The sequence below is a fragment of the Lepidochelys kempii genome, chromosome 1 (genome assembly GCF_965140285.1).
Source record: "Lepidochelys kempii isolate rLepKem1 chromosome 1, rLepKem1.hap1, whole genome shotgun sequence".
Classification (NCBI taxonomy): Eukaryota; Metazoa; Chordata; order Testudines; family Cheloniidae; genus Lepidochelys; species Lepidochelys kempii.
Window position 1 is genome coordinate 319,606,726 of NC_136380.1, and position 21,037 is coordinate 319,627,762.

The window sequence follows — 21,037 nt, forward strand, 5'->3', positions numbered from 1 at the left end:
TAGAATATCAGGGTTGGAAGGGACCTTAGGAGATCATCTAGTCCAACCCCCTGCTCAAAGCAGGACCAATCCCCAATTTTTGCCCCAGATCCCTAAATGGCCCCCTCAAGGATTGAACTCACAACCCTGGGTTTAGCAGGCCAATGCTCAAACCACTGAGCTATCCCACCCCCCATCATGCATAATGCATTGTAGACAAAGTCCTCAACTCTAAGATCAAGCAGGGCAAAGCATGGCACCTGATTGACTGGGAAGGTTACAACCCAGAGTAACACATTTGGGAGCCAGTTGAAAATGTTCACATTCCCACTCTGGTTTGGGAGCCATCCCAAGAAATCTGGACCCATGGTGCCCAGAGGGTGCACCTAGGAGAGGGTGATATCATGACCTACCAGTCTCAAACCTGGGCTCACCACATTCATAGGCATAGCCATGCTCCACCTGGCAACCTGCTGGCACTAACTTACCTGAGATCCATAAAGCCCAGCTCCATCATGAGGCTCCACTCCTGAGTTTGGTGGAGTCCCAGAGTGGCTGACTGGCCTACTGAAGCCAGCAGCAAGAAGAGGAAGGTGTCTGAACAACTGGGCTCCATCGTGCTCCAGACTGAGTGTCTTGTGCTCCCTGCTACCCACTCCTTCTCCCGCTACCTGCTCCTTCAGCTTGGTTTCCTGGCATTCTGATCCGGCGTGACTCCTGGCATCTGACTTGTGGTTCCTCCCCTCCAGTTTGTCTCCTGCCTCTCACCCCCTGGTATCTTGAACCAGACTGACTGTGGTTCCCAGCTCATGGTTCTGATCTCCAGTTTGTCTCCTCCTCCTGACTTCCTGGTATCCTGACCTAGCCACTCCCATTTCGTGACCATAAACTTTGGCACTGGCAGCCTACAACCTGGCCATGACAGCAAGTTGGTTTCCATTGCAAATACATCTCTATGGTTGAAAACTGCTTCCTCTGAATACTTCCTTATTCCATAAAAAAACCTGTGTTAAGAGAATGTTATGGTTAAGGCTCAGATTTTGCTATGGATATTTTTAGTAAAAATCATGGGCAACAAACAAAAATTTATCGAAACCCATGCTCTGTCTGTGATTTTTACTAAAAATATCCCTGACAAAAAGGGGAGGGAGGAAGGTCCAGCACCCACAGCAACTGGGGGCTCTAGGGTCCCCTTGCTGCCCCCTCCAGTGGCTTGGAGCTGCGGGGGGGAGGGTCCCAGCTGCCTGCAGGGAGTGGGAGCTCTGGGGTCCCCCCACTGTCTGCAGTGGCTAGAGCTGTGGGGAAGTTCCCCCACCACCCTCAGCAAATGCCCTCAGGGCCTGGGAGCTCCTTGGACTCTTGCTGTCCTTGGGCTAGGAACTGCTGAGGCCCGCCACCAGCAGTGAATGAGAACTGCACGACCTGTCAGCTGACAGCTCCACCTGTCTCTGGAAGTCAAGGATTCTGTGACTTCCATGACCTCTGTGATATAATCGTAGCCTTAGTTGTGGTTACATAGTTAAACATCTTTTACTGTAGTTGCCATTCTTTTATATGTACACTAATTTTATTAGCATAAGTGTCAAGTAAACTGTTAGTGACAGGATTTTCATGTCAGACTCTTCTGTAAGGTATTTTAATAATTTTTCCATGAACTATATATATTCATTTCAACCAGCAGCACAGTCTATCTCGATGCAATAAAGGCCATGAGACAGTTAATTTACTTCTGTTTACATATCTGGTAGAGCCTTCCTTCAGTCCTAGTTAGGGGATAAGCTAACAGCTATGTGTGCATACAGAGCATTTCTAGCCTTTGGGGCAGTTTGTGGGGAAAGGCAATTACCTGTGTAACCCTTCTGCCCGTCAGAGTTGGCAGCAACAAGGGCCGGGTTCAATATCTAGGGGATCCATTCCAATAACACAATGCAAACTGGCTCGAGCCCCCACCCAGTGACCTGGGACAAATATATACCACCCAGGCTGGGCGCCTCCAAGAGGCAATATTTCCCCTCTCGCGAGCACCTAGTCTGAGTGTAGCAAAAAGCCTTTTAATAACAGAGAGAAACAATGTGGCATTATTTTGGGGAAACACCACCAACAGGATTCATAACACAACCCATGAGCAAAAAATCCACCCCAAGCAAATTGGGGCATGTCCTTTCCCTTTGGTTCTTGAGTCCAGCAACCCCAAATCACCCAAAGTCCCAAAAGTCCAACGACCCAAAAGTCTCTGTCCCTGGTCAGGGCAGCCCCAGAGTTCAAAAGTTTATCTACAGAGCTTTACCTCCCAACCTGGGTGGAGATGGGGGTGGAGGTAAGAGGTACCTTACATGATCTGAAGCTGACCGCCCCACAGCTCCATAGGCCTTCGCTCCACTCCACTCCGCTCTGCTCCACCAGCCAGCCGCCCCACAAACTACTTCGCTCAGCTCCACTCTGAGGCCCACACGCAGCTCCCGCTGTCCCACGAACTGTTCCGCTTCCCACCAGCAACTCCCTCCATCCTATGAACTGCTCCACCAGCCTGTCCACAAGGCACTCCAGCCATCCCACAAACTGCTCCACAATATATCTTCAGGCTCCCCCACTACTTAACACAACACTCAGTGATTTCAGCTCTTAATCAGTTCAGCTCTTTGGTGAAGTCAGTTTGTAGTAGGGGAGCCTCAGTGCTGGTACACCATTAGCCCAAAGTGAGCTCAGCAGCCTGTAACTAGACTTCTAATGAAATCAAAATTAGCTCTGATATTCCACAGTGGAGAAAGGAGGAAGTGCAATTAGCATGTAAGGCCCTCACCAAGGGGCCCATATCACCAAGTATTAATACTTGTCCCCAGCCTCTCTCTATTCACAGAGTTTTGGAGCCCATGACTCTTGCCTAGCAAGTGCTACTTAGTTGATGGTGAGTCCCTCCATCATAACAAAAGGCCAAGTACAATTCCAAGCACAGTTCCCATAATCAGGGTAATAACAATTTATTCTTCCTGCCCCAATAACAGAGACACTGGGGATCCCACAGCAGCCAAAGTGACCACTCGGGCAGCTATGGCCTCATTCTAGGCGGGGTGGGTGTGCCTATGCAAATGAGATCAGCCCCTGAAGTTCTTTTCCACAACTTGCCACACCTCACCACCAGATGTCAGGGTGGAGCTCATCCTGACACTGCTTATATCTGCAAAGCTGATTTAGCTGCACATGTATGCACAGCACAGACTTTATTAGGAGCAATGAAAGAGCTGGGGCCATTAATGAACTGTAAAAGTGTAAGGAGGGTTTGAATGACTTCTCCCCTGACATCTAGTGATGAGCTGTGGGGGAAAAGACTTCAAGACCAGACCATATTTGCATGAACATATCTAGTCTGCCTAGGTTTCAGCAGACAGAGCTGCCTTCCCAAAGTGATCAATTTTGGCTGGTGTTGGGTTACAAATCACTTTAGTACTGAATGCAGAGGTAATGCAATACTGTTATCCTTATTGTATGAGTAAAGGGCAGCAGAACTATGGTTAGCATGCCCTGATTGCAGGTGCTACCCTCAAGTGAATTGCACTTGCTAAGCAGGGGGTAGGGATGCTAAATCCCAGTGAAAAGAGAGGAGTAGAGGAAAGGGGTTTGTACCTGGGGGTGTGGACTCTGCCTAAAGAGTCCTAGACACCATTTTATTCTCCCCCCTCCACTGTTTAAAAACAGAGCTGATCAGATTCATTTGAGATTCTTTTGTTTTGTTAGAGCATAAGCTTTCGTGGGCTACAGCCCACTTTATTAGATGCATAGAATGGAACATATAGTAAGAAGATAGATAGATAGATATACACATACAGATAAGTTGGAAGTTGCCATACAAACTGTGAGAGTCAAATTAGTTAAGATGAGCTATTATCAGCAGGAGAAAAAAACTTTTGTAGTGATAATCAAGATGGCCCATTTAGACAGTTGACAAGAAGGTATGAGGATTCTTAACTTAGGGAAATAGATTCAATATGTATAATGACCCAGCCACTCCCAGTCTCTATTCAAACCCAACTTAATGGTACCTAGTTTGCATATTAATTCAAGCTCAGCAGTTTCTCGCTGGAGTCTGTCCTTGAAGCCTTTCCATTGCAAAATTGCAACCCTTAAATCTTTTACTGGGTGGCCAGAGAGGTTGAAGTGTTCTCCTACCGGTTTTTGAGTGTTATGATTCCTGATGTCAGATTTGTGTCCATTTATTCTGTTTGGCCAATGTACATGGCAGAGGGGCATTGCTGGCACATGATGGCATATATCACATTGGTAGATGTGCAGGTGAACGAGCCCCTGATGACGTTGCTAATGTGATTAGGTCCTATGATGGTGTCACTTGAATAAATATGTGGCATTGGGGTCTGTTGCAAGGATAGGTTCCTGGTTAGTGTTTCTGTTGTGTGGTGTCTGGTTGCTGGTGAGTATTTGCTTCAGTTTGGGGGGCTGTCTGTAAGCGAGGACAGGTCTGTTTCCCAAGATTTGTGAGAGTGAGGGATCATTTTTCAGGAGAGCTTGTAAATCTTTGATGATGCACTGGAGAGGTTTTAGTTGAGGGCTGAAGGTGATGGCTAGTGGCGTTCTGTTATTTTCTTTGTTGGGCCTGTCCTGTAGTAGGCCCACCATCCCACCATCAACCTCAACCTAGACCAATACACATAAGTGGTCCGTTTCCTGGACACTACTGTGCTAATAAGCGATGGTCACATAAACATCACCCCATCCCAGAAACCTACTGACCGCTATCCTTACCTACATGCCTCCAGCTTTCACCCTGACCACACCACACAATCCATTGTCTACAGCCAAGCTCTACAATACAACCACATTTGCTCCAACCCCTCAGACAGAGACAAACACCTACAAGATGTCTATCAAGCGTTCTTAAAACTACAATACCCACCTGCGGAAGTGAAGAAACAGATTGACAGAGCCAGAAGAGTACCCAGAAGTCACCTACTACAGGACAGGCCCAAGACATGGCATTGCAGAGATTGCAGTAGAGAGGCAAGTGGGAGCAGAGAAAGTGATGGTGCAGTGGCTAATGCGGGTGGAGTGAAAGACGCAGCAGGCAGCAATGCAGAGTGAACAGCAGTAATTGTGAGAGAGTTGTGGTGGCAGCAGCAGCAGCAGCTGAGGCATTGCTCTCTGCCCGTTCCGCTGTGGGGTAGGAGGTGAACCCATGTGAATGCAACTCTGAACGCTGGGTCTTCACTGACCAAGGACAGTAACAGTGATTGAGGTGCAGAAGAGGGAGAGGGGAATGGCATGTTAAAGGAACATTTATTTGTTGGACTTTCACACCTCAAGGTGAGAAGCTGAAGCAAAGGACCCTGCCCAAGGTACTCTGTGATGAGTATTTTGCTCCTGGTCATATGCTTTCAAATCATAGTTGTGGTGTTTTCCCAAATTAAAGCCAGGTTCCTTTCCTCTTTTTATTAAAAGTTGTCTTTGCTATACACAGACTCAGTACTTTTGAGAGGGGAAGTAGTTCCTCTTAGAGGTGCCCAGGAATGGTGTTTAATTTTCCCCAAAATTATTCAGTGGGGGTTCAAGCCAGTTCTGTTCTGTATTGTCCAGGGGATCTGCTAGGTATTGAACCTGGCCCTTGTTGCTTCCAACTCCACCTGGCAGAAAGGTTACAAAAGCAAGCAAATTTTCACTGTCTGTCTTATACTTCATACATCGTATGCTGTGTAATTATGGTTTGCTCTGTACTTCTCACATAAATCACTTCTCTGAATCTCATGTGTCTACCACACAAAGAGTAGCATGCAGCAATGCAATCTACTACAAATCTAACATTGTTAAAGAAATCGTATAATATTTCTCATGTTTCCAGGGGTTCCCAGGGTTGTGAGGCACCTCGCTACCATACTCTTAGCATAAGGAAATCTTGTCTGTACTTGCTGGGGTGATCAGCTTCCCAACTCCACTGGCCATGGGCAACACAAGCACTCTCCTCTAGGTCTCGCATGCTCCACTGTCACTCTACAGGTTAGTAATTAGCACACTCCATCTCTGAAACCCTCTGTGCATCTCCTTGGAGTGCCCAACCCTCGTCCACTGGGCACTCACAGTATTCATCAATTTGCAGCTTCCAAGGAAGTAGTACACCCCAGCTCACTAGTTCCACCTCAGATCTCTGCTCTGTTTAATACACAGCAGTTAGATTTGGTTTTAGTGAAATCAAATATAAGTTTATTTAACAAATCATAGAGATTCAAGTAGTAGCAAATAGAAATATTGGAAACAAGTGGTTAGATATAAAATAAAAACATAACATACATTCTAGAGCATAGACTTAATTTAACCTGATACCAACATGTCTAACCAACTATTACTCATCCATCCTCCCTACAACGGTTTAGAGCCGGACAGGTTATGACCCTTCTTTCGTGAGACATGGATGCTTCAACTTACGTCCTAGGTGAAGGATCCAGTGTGCTTTTTGCACTCCAAGATATCCCAGATCGATCCTTCATCTTTATTCAAAAACATGACATACCCTGCTGTTTGTTTCAACTTGTAGATTTCCTCTCTTGTAGATTTCACAATCTCTCAATTCGCACCTTGCTCAGCATGAAAATAAGCATACAGCATGAGGTATGCAATACATAAATGGCCATACAGGAACATAGGTGTCAGTTACCTCCAGCCTGAAAGGATGATCTCTCAGGTATGTTGACCTTCCTTAACTCAAAGACTGTAAGAGTATAATTTTCAGTACAGATCCATAACTCCTTAAGTATTATACCTACATACATTTCACAATAACTATGATGACCAGTGGGCTACTGCCTCTCAGTAAAGATCTCACATGCCACCGTTCGGTGAATAATTATGCAAATATCAATGCAAAAGATCCCTGTTAAACCCTATGCTCTCTCATGCCCTCTGCCAGTTGGCACCATGGAGTCCTAGGGGCACAATATTGTATTTTATAAGTTGAGAAATAGCACACAAACATGTATTTTAGAATATGACTGGGACACAGATCTTCCAAAGCTGCATTCCATTTGGCTAGCTGTGCCGTGATGATGACTCCAACTCAAAGTGGTGCATCCTAACCCACCTTTCAGCCATAAAATAGATCCCTGCATTCAGTATGGTTAGTAGGTGAGGGCAAAGAATAATAGGGGGAAAATGTTTTCTTAAATGTCTCCCATTTACTTTGGTTTCCAAATGATTCAAATATAAAGGTTTAGTTGGAAAGGTAGAATAGCTGGAACCAACTTTTTCCCTTCTTATCCACCTCTCCCTTCCTGCCTTTCCCCACAGATGCTATTTCCTCCTTTTCCAGGCTGGAAAAGGTTAAAAGTGTTGAGGTCAAGGCAGGTGGACATTGTCTTACAACCAGTCCTATATGCTTCATGCAGGAAGCAGGAAGAGGAATCTAGGATCCAGAGGAAAGCAAGCCAGAGCTCTGATCATAAGAAAAGTGAATGGCGATCCAAAAGCTCAGAGCAAGACTGGAGCATGATTACGTAAGACTGAGTTAGTGCTCCAGAAGGAAAGAATTTTAGTTAGAATTAATGTTTGATCCTGAAAAGCGCATTAGGGAGAGCCACAGATTATCCTGAGACACTCTGCCCATACAATACATCCTATGGGGCAGAGTTTAAATATGCGCCTTCAATCGTAATGGTGGCATTTCTTGACCTTTCGGTGTTTGTAACTATAATGTTATCTTTTATTAACAATATAGTTTTTTATATATGATCTATATATCAGAATATTTCACCAGATAAATCCCAGAAAATAATCTACCAGAATGCAATAGGTTTCAGAGTAACAGCCGTGTTAATCTGTATTCGCAAAAAGAAAAGGATTACGTGTGGCACCTTAGAGACTAACCAATTTATTTGAGCATAAGCTTTCGTGAGCTACAGCTCACTTCATCAGATGCATACTGTGGAAAGTGTAGAAGATCTTTTTATACACACAAAGCATGAAAAAATACCTCCCCCCACCCCACTATCCTGCTGGTAATAGCTTATGTAAAGTGATCACTCTCCTTACAATGTGTATGATCATCAAGTTGGGCCATTTCCAGCACAAATCCAGGTTTTCTCCCCCCCCCCCCCCACCCCCCCACACACAAACCCACTCTCCTGTTGGTAATAGCTTATCTAAAGTGACCACTTTCCTTACAATATGTATGATAATCAAGGTGGGCCATTCGAGACACCACTGACTTCCTGAGGAAACTACAATCCATCGGTGACCTTCCTGATAACACGATCCTGGCCACTATGGATGTAGAAGCCCTCTACACCAACATTCCACACGAAGATGGACTACAAGCCATCAAGAACACTATCCCCGATAATGTCACGGCTAACCTGGTGGCTGAACTTCGTGACTTTGTCCTTACCCATAACTATTTTACATTTGGGGACAATGTATACCTTCAAATCAGCGGCACTGCTATGGGTACCCGCATGGCCCCACAGTATGCCAACATTTTTATGGCTGACTTAGAACAACACTTCTCTCGTCCCCTAACGCCCCTACTCTACTTGCGCTATATTGATGACATCTTCATCATCTGGACCCATGGAAAAGAAGCCCTTGAGGAATTCCACCATGATTTCAACAATTTCCATCCCACCATCAACACTCAGCCTGGTCCAGTCCACACAAGAGATCCACTTCCTGGACACTACAGTGCTAATAAACAGTGGTCACATAAACACCACCCTATACCGGAAACCTACTGACCGCTATTCCTACCTACATGCCTCCAGCTTTCACCCTGACCACACCACACGATCCATTGTCTACAGCCAAGCTCTAAAATACAACCGCATTTGCTCCAACCCCTCAGACAGAGACAAACACCTACAAGATCTCTATCAAGCATTCTTACAACTACAATACCCACCTGTGGAAGTGAAGAAAGAGATTGATAGAGCCAGAAGAGTTCCCAAAAGTCACCTACTACAGGACAGGCCTAACAAAGAAAATAACAGAACGCCACTAGCCGTCACCTTCAGCCCCCAACTAAAACCCCTCCAACGCATTATTAAGGATCTACAACCTATCCTGAAGGATGACCCAACACTCTCACAAATCTTGAGAGACAGGCCAGTCCTTGCCTACAGACAGCCCCTCAACCTGAATACTCACCAGCAACCACATACCACACAACAGAACCACTAACCCAGGAACCTATCCTTGCAACAAAGCCCGTTGCCAACTGTGCCCACATATCTATTCAGGGGACACCATCACAGGGCCTAATAACATCAGCCACACTATCAGAGGCTCGTTCACCTGCACATCCACCAATGTGATATATGCCATCATATGCCAGCAATGCCCCTCTGCCATGTGCATTGGTCAAACTGGACAGTCTCTACTTAAAAGAATAAATGGACACAAATCAGATGTCAAGAATTATAACATTCATAAACCAGTCGGAGAACACTTTAATCTCTCTGGTCACGCAATTACAGTCATGAAAGTTGCGATATTACAACAAAAAAACTTCAAATCCAGACTCCAGTGAGAGACTGCTGAATTGGAATTCATTTGAAGATTGGATAAAATTAACTTAGGCTTGAATAGAGACTGGAAGTGTCTAAGTCATTATGCAAGGTAACCTATTTCCCCTTGTTTTTTCCTACCCCCCCCCCAGACTTTCTTGTTAAACCCTGGATTTGTGCTGGAAATGGCCCACACACACACACAAACCCACTCTCCTGTTGGTAATAGCTTATCTAAAGTGACCACTCTCCTTACAATGTGTATGATAATCAAGGTGGGCCAAAAACCTGGATTTGTGCTGGAAATGGCCCAACTTGATGATCATACACATTGTAAGGAGAGTGATCACTTTACATAAGCTATTACCAGCAGGAGAGTGGGGTGGGGGGGAGGTATTTTTTCATGCTTTGTCTGTATAAAAAGATCTTCTACACTTTCCACAGTATGCATCCGATGAAGTGAGCTGTAGCTCACGAAAGCTTATGCTCAAATAAATTGGTTAGTCTCTAAGGTGCCACAAGCACTCCTTTTCAGAAAGCAATAAAATGTCTTAAACATTCTTTGGCCATTTTATTCACCTAAGATTTTAAAATCAGTGTCTCTCATATTGTTTTGTTTTCAGCATTAATTGTCTATCTTGAAAATATTTTGAAACGTTTCCCAGGTTTTTGTCATGCTTGTCTTGGTCTCTTACAAAAACTATAATATTCTCATAAATATTCAGAGGTTCTACACACCATTGCATGACTTGTTAATTAAACCTTGATATTTCTCATGTGCTGATGAAATTCCAAACATCAATCTATTATTACAGTGTAGTTCTCCATGTGTTGCAAACAATGAGTTCATTTTATAGCCAGGCTCATGTGCATTCTCAGGATTGTTCCCAACAAATATTAGGGGCCCTAAAGTCCTCTCTACTGCATGGTGCATACATAGCTTAAGAGCTGCAAAGCAGACCTAACATGGAGAGATGAGGGCTAGAACGGAGGTTTAGTGGCATACTGCTGCTGCCTCTCTGCAACCTTTAGAAGCAAAGGCTTCATAAAGTTTTGGGTCCTCTGTCAGTGTGGAGTTTCATGGAATACCCTAAACATAGTGTATATAAAAAATTCTATTTGCTGTTGCACTTCTTCAATGCACTTGTCTCTCTGTTCTTGCACTGTGAGTTTCTCAGGTCATAGACGATCCTTCCTTGAATATCTGGAAAGCATCTAGGTTCTACCATCAGCAAATAACACTGCTACTTTAAAAAAAGAAAAGGAGTCCTTGTGGCACCTTAGAGACTAACAAATTTATTTGAGCATAAGCTTTCATAACCTACAGCTCACTTCATCGGATGCATTCAGTGCTACTTTAGCAACCTGGCCGGTAGACAAGTGAGAACTTAAACTACTTCTTGCACCTAAACATCCATCCTCCATCTTCACCTCTTGCCATAGGAGATGTGGCAGTGAAAGCTAATAGCAATGGGGGTGGGGTGCGGATCACAAGAAGCATCACCTAAATCTTAGCTTTCCACTCAGTGGTCCTGAGATCTGTGGGGATGGATGTAATTTCATCCTGGATGCTTGGTCTCCACACAATGGCTACATCTTCTGCTTTATCTGAGGCTATATCTGAACTAGAAAAATAGGTTGTGTTTAAAAACATGTTAGCAAACAGTTTTAAGAACTAGTGTAAACAGGATTTAAGACTTTTAAAACATGCTATCTGTTCATGGTTGACTTAGCCTCTTAGTCTAGACAGGGTCTGTAAGACTAGAGATGGTTAGGATTTTTATTTACCTTTACTAAGTCAGAATATGCCAAGCTGTAGAAACCAAAACTTTTAATTTGAAAGGATGTATTTAGACAAAACTTTCGTCAAGAAGATTTGTCAAGTCCAGGCATAATTACTGATGGGTCAGGGAGAGTGGGCAGCCAGTGGTCAGGGCGCTCATGGGATGTGAGAGACTCAGGTTCAGGTTCCTGCTCCAAAGTAGTCAGCGTATGGATTTGAACATGAATCTCCCACACCCCAGATGGGAGATTTCTGTCTTTCTCGTATTGCACTAAAACTAGAAAGGTCTCAGTTTCATCCTAGTGAAGAATGGAAGATATCTCGATTTATTTATTTATTTATTTATTTATTTATTTGGGGGGGAGGGGGGACATTTCCTTCCAAGCTACCGTATGAGAGGAGAATTCAACAGAAACTCTGCAACTATGCACTTGACATTCCAGATGCCCATTTCCTCCCCCATGGGCTTTTCCTCACAGGAAAGAGAAAGGTAACCCTAAGTTTAAAACATAGAGCTGTCCCACTGAGCTCAGTAAAGTTCTCTGTACAGTGGCTAATGTAATTTCACAAACAGTCAAATTGGATCATTTCATTGTAGAAATATGACTAGTGGAGACCTCCATAGAGTTATACCTTATATGTTATATCTCTATATATCCTGTTGCTTGAGATTATCTAATCTGACTTCTACAACTTCTCACGATAAACAAGTCTACAGGGTGCTTGTGCCGCTTATTTATTTCTAGCCATATGTACAATTTTAGATGTTGATTAATGAGTTCAAAATCTGTACAGCCCATAAAACTAAGACCTCAGGAGTTCATATGGCAATCAAGAGCCACAAAGAAATATACAAAAATATCTGTAAGGCTAAGTACTATGAGATTATCACTACACTACATAGCAAATATTAAAAGTGTGCCTGCAAGAGGCATATTCTCTCCTTGATACACATGTTCAACTCCCACAGCTGTAATGCAATAGAATTTAATTTTGTGTAGTGCATTTCATCAAAACTGTATCTCAGAACACTTTATTGAGGTACAGTAGCAGAGGGAGAGAGAAATTAAATTGTGGTTATGCAGAGAAGTGACTACAAAATGGCACTGTGGGGTTCCATGTTTATAGTGTCTTGCTGATCCCATAACAAATTTGCTTGGCTTACAAATAAAATGTGATTTATTTCCTAACTACCAGCCTCACAAATTCCATCTATGTCCTGTAAGTTAAGTGGAGTTCTTTCCTTCTCATGCATCATTAAGAGTAATAAAGATTCTGCAGGACAAATTATGTCCTCAGTTGCAACCCCATCATGCTCTACCAGGGCCTTAATTTGCAAAGATTGGCAAATAATGTTAAAACATGCTTGTCAACTTAGATTTGGCCTCACTTTACTTTTTATTATCTAATGTTGGCAAAAAATATTTTCATCTGAATACAGACCTTAAAGTGTATCCAAATTGGAGGAATTATCACTTGTGGCAGGTTCTGCCAAATTTTCCAAAATTTATTTTCTTTGGACTTTAGTTGTGACAATAGATCACATTTTACTGTTCCCAAACACTTCTAAGGAAGCAATTACAACACATATGGAATCCAGTTGAGCAGATGTGCATTCAATGCAAAATAATGAATTCATCATTTTTGATTATTTTACTACACCCACAAGTATATAGGTGCTTGGGAGAAAACACACATATAAACCCCAAGGAGCTTACCTTAGTTCCTAGGTCTCTGTGCTTATAACTTAGGGAGGAAGCACACTGTCCCTGGAAGGACGGGAGGCCATGTGCAGACTCAAAGCCTGCTAGGCAACCAAGAAGGAGAGATACTTTTGAGCAGTAGGGACCCCTGTTGGTTCAGGAGATGATAGGCAGGTGGGCCTGGATGGCCACTAGCACATCTGCTTAGGGGAGGTGCAGTGTCTGAGAGAAACGAGCGAGGAAGACTCAAAAGATTAACAAGTGAAAGCCCGGGAATGAGAGCTAGCCTGACTAATAGGAAGGAGATGCCCACCCTCAAGAGCACTGTGAGAGGAGAGAAGCCATTTTGGAGTAGTCTGGAGCCAGCCACAAAAAGGGCAGGACAGGCTGTGTGGTGAGCTGGTAAGTACCAGGCCTGTGTGCAGGGTTCCCCCCTGAGAATTGGCCTCTGGGTACCTGGAAGCAAGACTCCCCAGCTTGGTCCTTTCCTTCTTCAAGGGGACTCCCCAGTGTATGGACTTTTGTTGTGAAAACTCCCTACCCAACCAGGCTGACCTAACCAGGCTGACCTAGCCCTCCAGCTCTCTAGGTAAATCAGTTACCATGTGGGAAACAGAAGCAGCCTGATTCCTTCATGAAAAGGATCCCTGCCAACTGCCGCTGCTTAGGAGTCCACATCCATCTCTGAACTCTGAGGACCATTCACGGAGTTGTGAGTATACAATTGTGACTTTCCCTGGTGTTATCTGGACCAGTGATCTGCTAGGTCACTCCAATCCCTGACTCTGGGAGCCAGCCTCACCCTGCTTTGCTGTGAGAACCCCCACTCCTGGGCTGTTCACACACAGCCTCTGGCATGTAAGCTGCTCCTTGGATTGTGCCACCTAATGACACTAGCCGATATCTCCAGTCCCAGACACAACCCTAGGAACCTCCATCTTGCTGTGTCCAGTTATGACCTCCAGTTATGAGTTTGTCAATTTAACAAAGAAATTGATATGTACCAGGCTTGTTATCCCAAGGGGAGTCTCTGACATGCTTCAAACCAAACACACTGCTTCAGGTAGAATAAACAAACAAATTTATTAACTATGAAAAATAGATTTTAAGTTATTAGAAGTCAAAGCATAAAAAGCTGGATTTGGTCAAATGAAATAAAAGCAAAACGCATTCTAAGCTGATCTTAACACTTTCAATGCCCTCACACATTTAGATGCTTCTCACCACAGGCTGGCTGATTGCCCTTCAGCCAGGCTCTCCCCTTTAATCAGAGCTTCAGTCACTTGGTGGTGATGTCTGTAGATTGAAGTGGAAGAGAGAGAAAGAGCATGGCAAACGTCTCTCCCTTTTATCATGTTCTTTCTTCCCTCTTGGCTTTGCCCCCCCCCCCACCTTCAGAGTCAGGTGAGCATTACCTCATTGCAGTCCCAAACTGACAAAAGGAAGGGGGGTGACTCACTTGAGAGTCCAGCAGATCCTTTTGTGGCTGCCTAGGCCAGCATCCTTTGTTCCTGTGAGGCTGGGCTGGGTTTGTCCCATACATGCCCTGATGACGTGTGGACTTCCTCTCTGCTCTTGGAGAGTTTTTGCCTGGGCTTATTTTAAGCCATGAAGACATATTTTCAGCCTCATAACTATATACATGAAATTATAAGCTATAACATTACTGTAACAACAATTACTATAACATCGCTATAACAACAATGCTCAGTGGATCATGAGCCTTCCGAAGACACCCTACATGACAAACTTTGCATTGGATACCACACAGTCATTTTAAAAGGATGAATGTGGGGGTGTTGGGTGTTTCCCCATGATACAGAGCATCACAACCGTCTTCTACTTAAATAGGTAAATTGTTTGGGAGATCCCCCTGCCATTCCCTGAACTGTGTCCTCATGTCAGAGGGTAAGGTCTTGGGGATTTTATACCTGCTGCAGTAAACCTGTGAAGGGATTTACCATCTTATCCTACATGTGAGGCTGTTGGGCTGTACTGGACCCAATCAGCCAAGTTGTTTTGCTGCTGCAGAAAACATTGTTGTCACAGGTCATCAAGGGCCCCTACGAAATACGTGTATCAATGGGACACTGCTTTTTATTTTTGCTCTAGCAGGTCACATGACTTGGAAATTCATGGGCATTATCAATGTGGGCACCAGTGAGCCTGAAAGTAGTGTTTTACCCTGTTATATTTACTTTCTGTTTCATATAATTACGGTGTTGAATATATAGTGTGTGATTATGTTATTTCTTGGAAGTCTCCAACTACCTGGCAAGTAATTGGGTGGTGCCCTGTAGTTAGAACTTTCCTTCCAAGCTGCCCTGGTGACCCATCCAGGAATGAGCAAGGTAGTGTAGGCACCACCAAATAAATTCATATGGGAAGAAAATAAGGAAGTTGTGCCCTGCTGAGCTGGAAGTGGGATTCAGAAGAACCAAGGCCTGTCCATCAAAACCTGCAAGGACATTGGTGCTAAAGGATGTAACTGGGTGGATAGAGGAACTACATACAAAGACAAGCCCCTCATCCAAAGAGTTGACAGTCTAATTGAGGAACTTGGCAGACAAGTGAAGAAATCAGGAATGGAAATAGAGGCAGGAAAGAAGACACAAAGGGAGATGGAGATATGATTGCACAGTCTAACAGTTTAGTCACATGAATATCTAAGTGGTTCACCAATTTTGTTTGTTGTTAATTGGGAAGTATTGACACAGTCCTTGTTTGTAGACAGTGCAGCAGAAGTAAACTTGTAATAGTGATTACAAAGATATGAAGGTGAAGGCCTGGCAGGTGGATTTTGGAAGGGTGTTCAAAGTAGAGCTAGTCAGGAATTTTTTGTGAAACATATTTTCTCCAAAAAAATCCAATTTATCAAACTGAAATTGTTCATGTGTTGGGAAGAGACCAGTTTTGATGAATTTCCTAACTTGAAAAAATGCTGAGAAAATGTTTTGAAACTGTTGAAACATCTCATTTCAACATTTTCTAAATAAGTTTCAGTTTTACATTGCATCAAAAAGATTTTTTGTTTCAAAATGTGACTTAATTTACACTGAAAAAAAGAGGAAAAGTTAAAATTAAACATTTTGATAGACCTGAACTGAAATGTGTTTCAGTTTGTCAGTTTGCAAAAATGTTTGAGATTTTACTTTTCACCTCGATTTGGGTTTGGAAAAAAATTAAAAATCTTAAAAGTTCCTGACAGGTGTTCATCTAACCTGTTCTTAAAAACCTCCAATGATACAGATTCCACAACCTCTGAGGCAATTCATTCCAGTGCTTAACTATGCTGACAGTTAGGAAGGTTTTCCTAATATCCAACCTAAACTGCCCTTGCTGCAATTTAAGCCCATTGCTTCTTATCCTATCTTCAGAGGTTAAGGAAAACAATTTTTCACTCTTCTCCCTGTAACAAACTTTCTTGTATTTGAAAACTGTTATCATGTCCCCCCTCAGTCTTCTCCTTTCCAGAGTAAACAAACCCAATTCTTTCAATCTTTCCTCATAGGTCATGTTTTCTAGACCTTTAATCATTTATGTTGCTCTTCTCTGGACTTTCTCCAATTTGTCCACATCTTTCCTACAGTGTGGTGTCCAGAACTTGACACCATACTCCAGCTGAGGCCTTATCAGTGTGGAAGAAGCCACAGTCTTGGTTATGAGAGAACTATAAATGGGTATCAAAGCTGGTGCCATATTTGCAAGGAAAGAGTTGGGAGGGGTGGGGGACTTGCCTAATCAGAGTTATAAATATAGGATAGAGGGGCCTGAAAACTAGGACAAGATTTTTGAATTTTATATGCAGCACACTGGAGAGCCAATGCTTTGCACCATGTGTTTACTGGATTCACACATGATGCAAAGCACATAGCTAACAATTTTCTCTTCCCGTAGATTCTAAATATATTTTCAGCATGTTGGATTCTCCTATTTTTCCAAGGTTATTAAATATGCAGAAGTAGTTTATTCATAGAGTTTTGCAGGCTGCATAAGACAAATATAAAATGAATTATCATGTGGATTAAAAGCACCTTGGAGCAGGGATCATTCCTTTTTGTGTCTGTAAAAGACCCTGCATACCTACAGCATGGTGCTGTACAAATGATAATAATCAATGCAGGTAATTGTTATTTAATATGATGCCTTTAGAAGCACACTTTGATTTATTGTTGTAAAAAGCAGACCATTCCTGAAGCATTCTGGTGAGTTAAAAGTCTCCATCTTCTCATAAGGAAGTGAGAATTTTATTGCTGTTATATCCCTTCTTGTTATTGATGAACTCATGAAATCAGAGTTTGAAAACATGGTGTATTTTGTCACTGAGTGGGACATAAACATTTGCACTGCTATGTCATACTTATGGGCTAGACTGTAATTTAGACTATGCAACTATGCAGGGAGTAAGAACCACCTTATACCTTTGTGTGAACCAGACAGACTTTGAGTTTGTTACCTTCTTTCCACACATAACAAAGCCCTGGTTCCATCCCACCCACCATGCAGCCATCACAACTGAGCCACAGAGAGTGTCATAATTTGCTGCTTTTATACGTTACTACCAGATGACTATGAATTACTAATGACAGGAAAAGGGGTAGGGAACTGTACCTCTGGCACAGTGCCTCCAAGGGCTGTTCCTAAAGGCACACTCTAGCCCTGTAAATCTTAGGTGGCCCCCATTACTGTAGTACCAACTACTAATGTTTTTTATCCTCACAACACACCTGTGAGGTAGGGAAGTGCTATTTTCTTCATTGTACAGATGGGGATCTGAGACACGGATTAAAACTAAGTGATTTGCCCATGATCACATAAGAACCATGTGGTAGAGCAAGGAATTGAACCTGAATCTACAGCTAACCATAACCCCTGAAGCACTCTTCCTTTCCAATATGGATTCATAGATTCAAAGGCCAGGAGGGATCATTGTCATCATCTACTCTGACCTCATGTACAACAAAGGCCATAGAACTTCTCCAAAACAATTCCTAGAACATATCTTTTAGAAAAAAACAACCAATCATGATATAAAAAGTGCCATTGATGGACAATGAACCACAATCCCCAGTAAATTGTTTCAATGGTTAATTAACCTCACTGTAAAAATATTTACACTTTATTTCCCACCTGAATTTGTCTAGCTTCAACTTCCATCCGTTGCATCATGTTGTACCTTTCTCTGCTAGATTGAAGACCCCAATATTAAATATTTGTTCCCCATATACCGGAGTCAGAACTGTAAACAATTATGTGAAGTTCCTGATTCTACTGTCTTTGACTCAGATGTGAGACAGGAGTAATTTCACTGAAGTCTATGGATTTTTCATAGGTGTGAAGCCACTCCAATTAGAACCAGGCCTGAAATGCATAGATGTGCAAAGTTCGCCAATATCATTCCGAGTAGGAGAAAAATATGGCTGCCAGCTGTTTGGTGAGTAGCAGGATAATTTGCTATTCACAATCTGCCCTAGCAAAAAGAGTATTTATTATAAAATATGTATTTTGTGAGACTTTCAGGAAAGAGCAGTGCTGGAGTAAATAACAATCTGTAGCAATCCTCATTATCAGCATATGTCACTGGAAAGCAGGGATATAATATAGTTTCCTGCATTAGGATGTCACTCTCATAAAATTGCTTTCCTCATTGTACTTAGGAATGTAAGACCTGCCATATGAGAACTGCCCAAGAGCCCACTAAGCAAGGCTGATGGACAGAAAAATTATGCAAAAACATGTTTGTGAAATCTGATTTATAAGTTGTTCCAGTCACCTTTGTTCCCTTTCATTCACCTTTCTACAAATATTTGCAAAGCTCCCCTTGACTTCGGTGGGACTAGGACTTGGCCCTAAAAGCAACAAAGCAGAATGATCCCACTATCCAAAACAAATAGTTTCATGTTCTATACATTAACCAGGTGCCCTTTGTTTATTCCATTCAGTTTGTGTAACACTAAAGTACTTTACTCATTGCAACATTAAGTCTTAATTTTAGGGACTTTTTCTTTACTTGAGAAGTGCATGATTATCATGGAGTCTTAGGAAAGCTGTTTTCTTTACTTCTATGCATCAATTAACACACAAATAGTTCTAATTAGAGATCACTCCGTGCAAAATATGAATAAATCTTTATGATTTAGGGATTATACAGTGACAGAATTTATTTTATTTGGTATGTTTGACAGCATTATGTCAACATGGATTTGCATTCCAATGCCATCCTGTCCCTGAAGAATTCATGCCGCTTGCTGACGCTGTAGTACTTTTAGAAAGAAACCAATAATTTTGTTATGATTAGAGGCCTGAGAGTAGAACACCCAGTTATCCCTCAGATAAGGCCTATTCCAGAACATTTCCAAGAGCTTGCTTTGTTTAGCTGCCACTTCCATAACTAGGTCCTTTAGTACACAGAATTTACCGTCCTGGCTTACCTCCATGCCAGATCTTGTGTAGTGACCGCCCTAAAAAGGATCCCAGCAAATTACTCTGGAAAAAGACCTGAGCATCCATGTGGACAGCTCAGTCAAGATCTCCAGATAATGTGCAGCAGCAGTCAAGACAATAAACAAAATGTTAGGATGAATGAGGAATGAGATGGGGAATAATACTGTATTAGCATGCCATTACATAAATCAGTGGTATACTTTTACCTGGAATTCTGTGTTCTATCACAAAAATGATTTAGCAGGAATGTAGGGGGTTCAGAACTGCATGACGAGAATGATTTGAGGCATGAGAATACTTCTGATTAGGGAGACATTGAAAAGATTATGACTGTTTATGTGAGATTAATAAAATAGGACATGATAAAGGTACATAAATTAATGAATGGTACAGAGAATAGGACTCATTGGGAATTTTTCATCAAAATATTTTTGACTGAAAATGCTGTATGTGCAAAATTGAAATTCCATAGGAAAATTTCAATTTTGCCACATTTTTCGCTTTTGCATTGGGGATCAATCAACAGGGCAACAAAAATGATTAGGGGACTGGAACACATGAGTTATGAGGAGAGGCTGAGGGAGCTGGGATTGTTTAGCCTGCAGAAGAGAAGAATGAGGGGGGATTTGATAGCTGCTTTCAACTACCTGAAAGGGGGTTCCAAAGAGGATGGCTCTAGACTGTTCTCAATGGTAGCAGATGACAGAACAAGGAGTAATGGTCTCAAGTTGCAGTGTGGGAGGTTTAGATTGGATATTAGGAAAAACTTTTTCACTAAGAGGGTGGTGAAACACTGGAATGCGTTACCTAGGGAGGTGGTAGAATCTCCTTCCTTAGAGGTTTTTAAGGTCAGGCTTGACAAAGCCCTGGCTGGGATGATTTAACTGGGAATTGGTCCTGCTTTGAGCAGGGGGTTGGACTAGATGACCTTCTGGGGTCCCTTCCAACCCTGATATTCTATGATTCTATGATCAAATAAAATTGACCCAAATCAAAACATTTTACTTTGTTTGCCTGAGCTGACATGGTACCTTATAGGAGATGTATTTCAGGTACCTCTTGCTCACGTTGTCTTTTATGGGCTAGTCTTCCTGGCTGGATTATATCTACCATGATACATAATAGTCTCCCCTCTAGTTGAACTGGGAGTCACATGACCATGATGTATCACAGTAGATGTAGTCCATCAGGGAAGAATGAGGGTATGATTCATCCTAATTACAACACTTATGACATACCACAGCAGCTCAGAGGGACACACATTAATGTCAAACCAAGACAAATTTAAGTATATTAACTAAAATGTATTATTGTATCACCAATATGAATTTTGCTAATGAGATTCCTCTGCTAAAATTTTGGTAAGACCCACTAAATTGTTCAAAATTTCATTACTATACTTATTGCAAATATAATATCCCATAAGGAATGTGTGTGTTTCACTAGACTAGACTAGAAATGACTTAGCTCGTGTCAGGAGCCTGTTCTTTGAGTCTCATTACTAAGTTACCACTATACTATGTAGTACTTTTAATCGTCAATGTGCTTTACAAATATTAACTAGTCAGTCCTCGCAGGGGAGGAAAATAATTATTGTTCCACATAGTAGAGAGGAAACTGTGACAAGAAGGCAA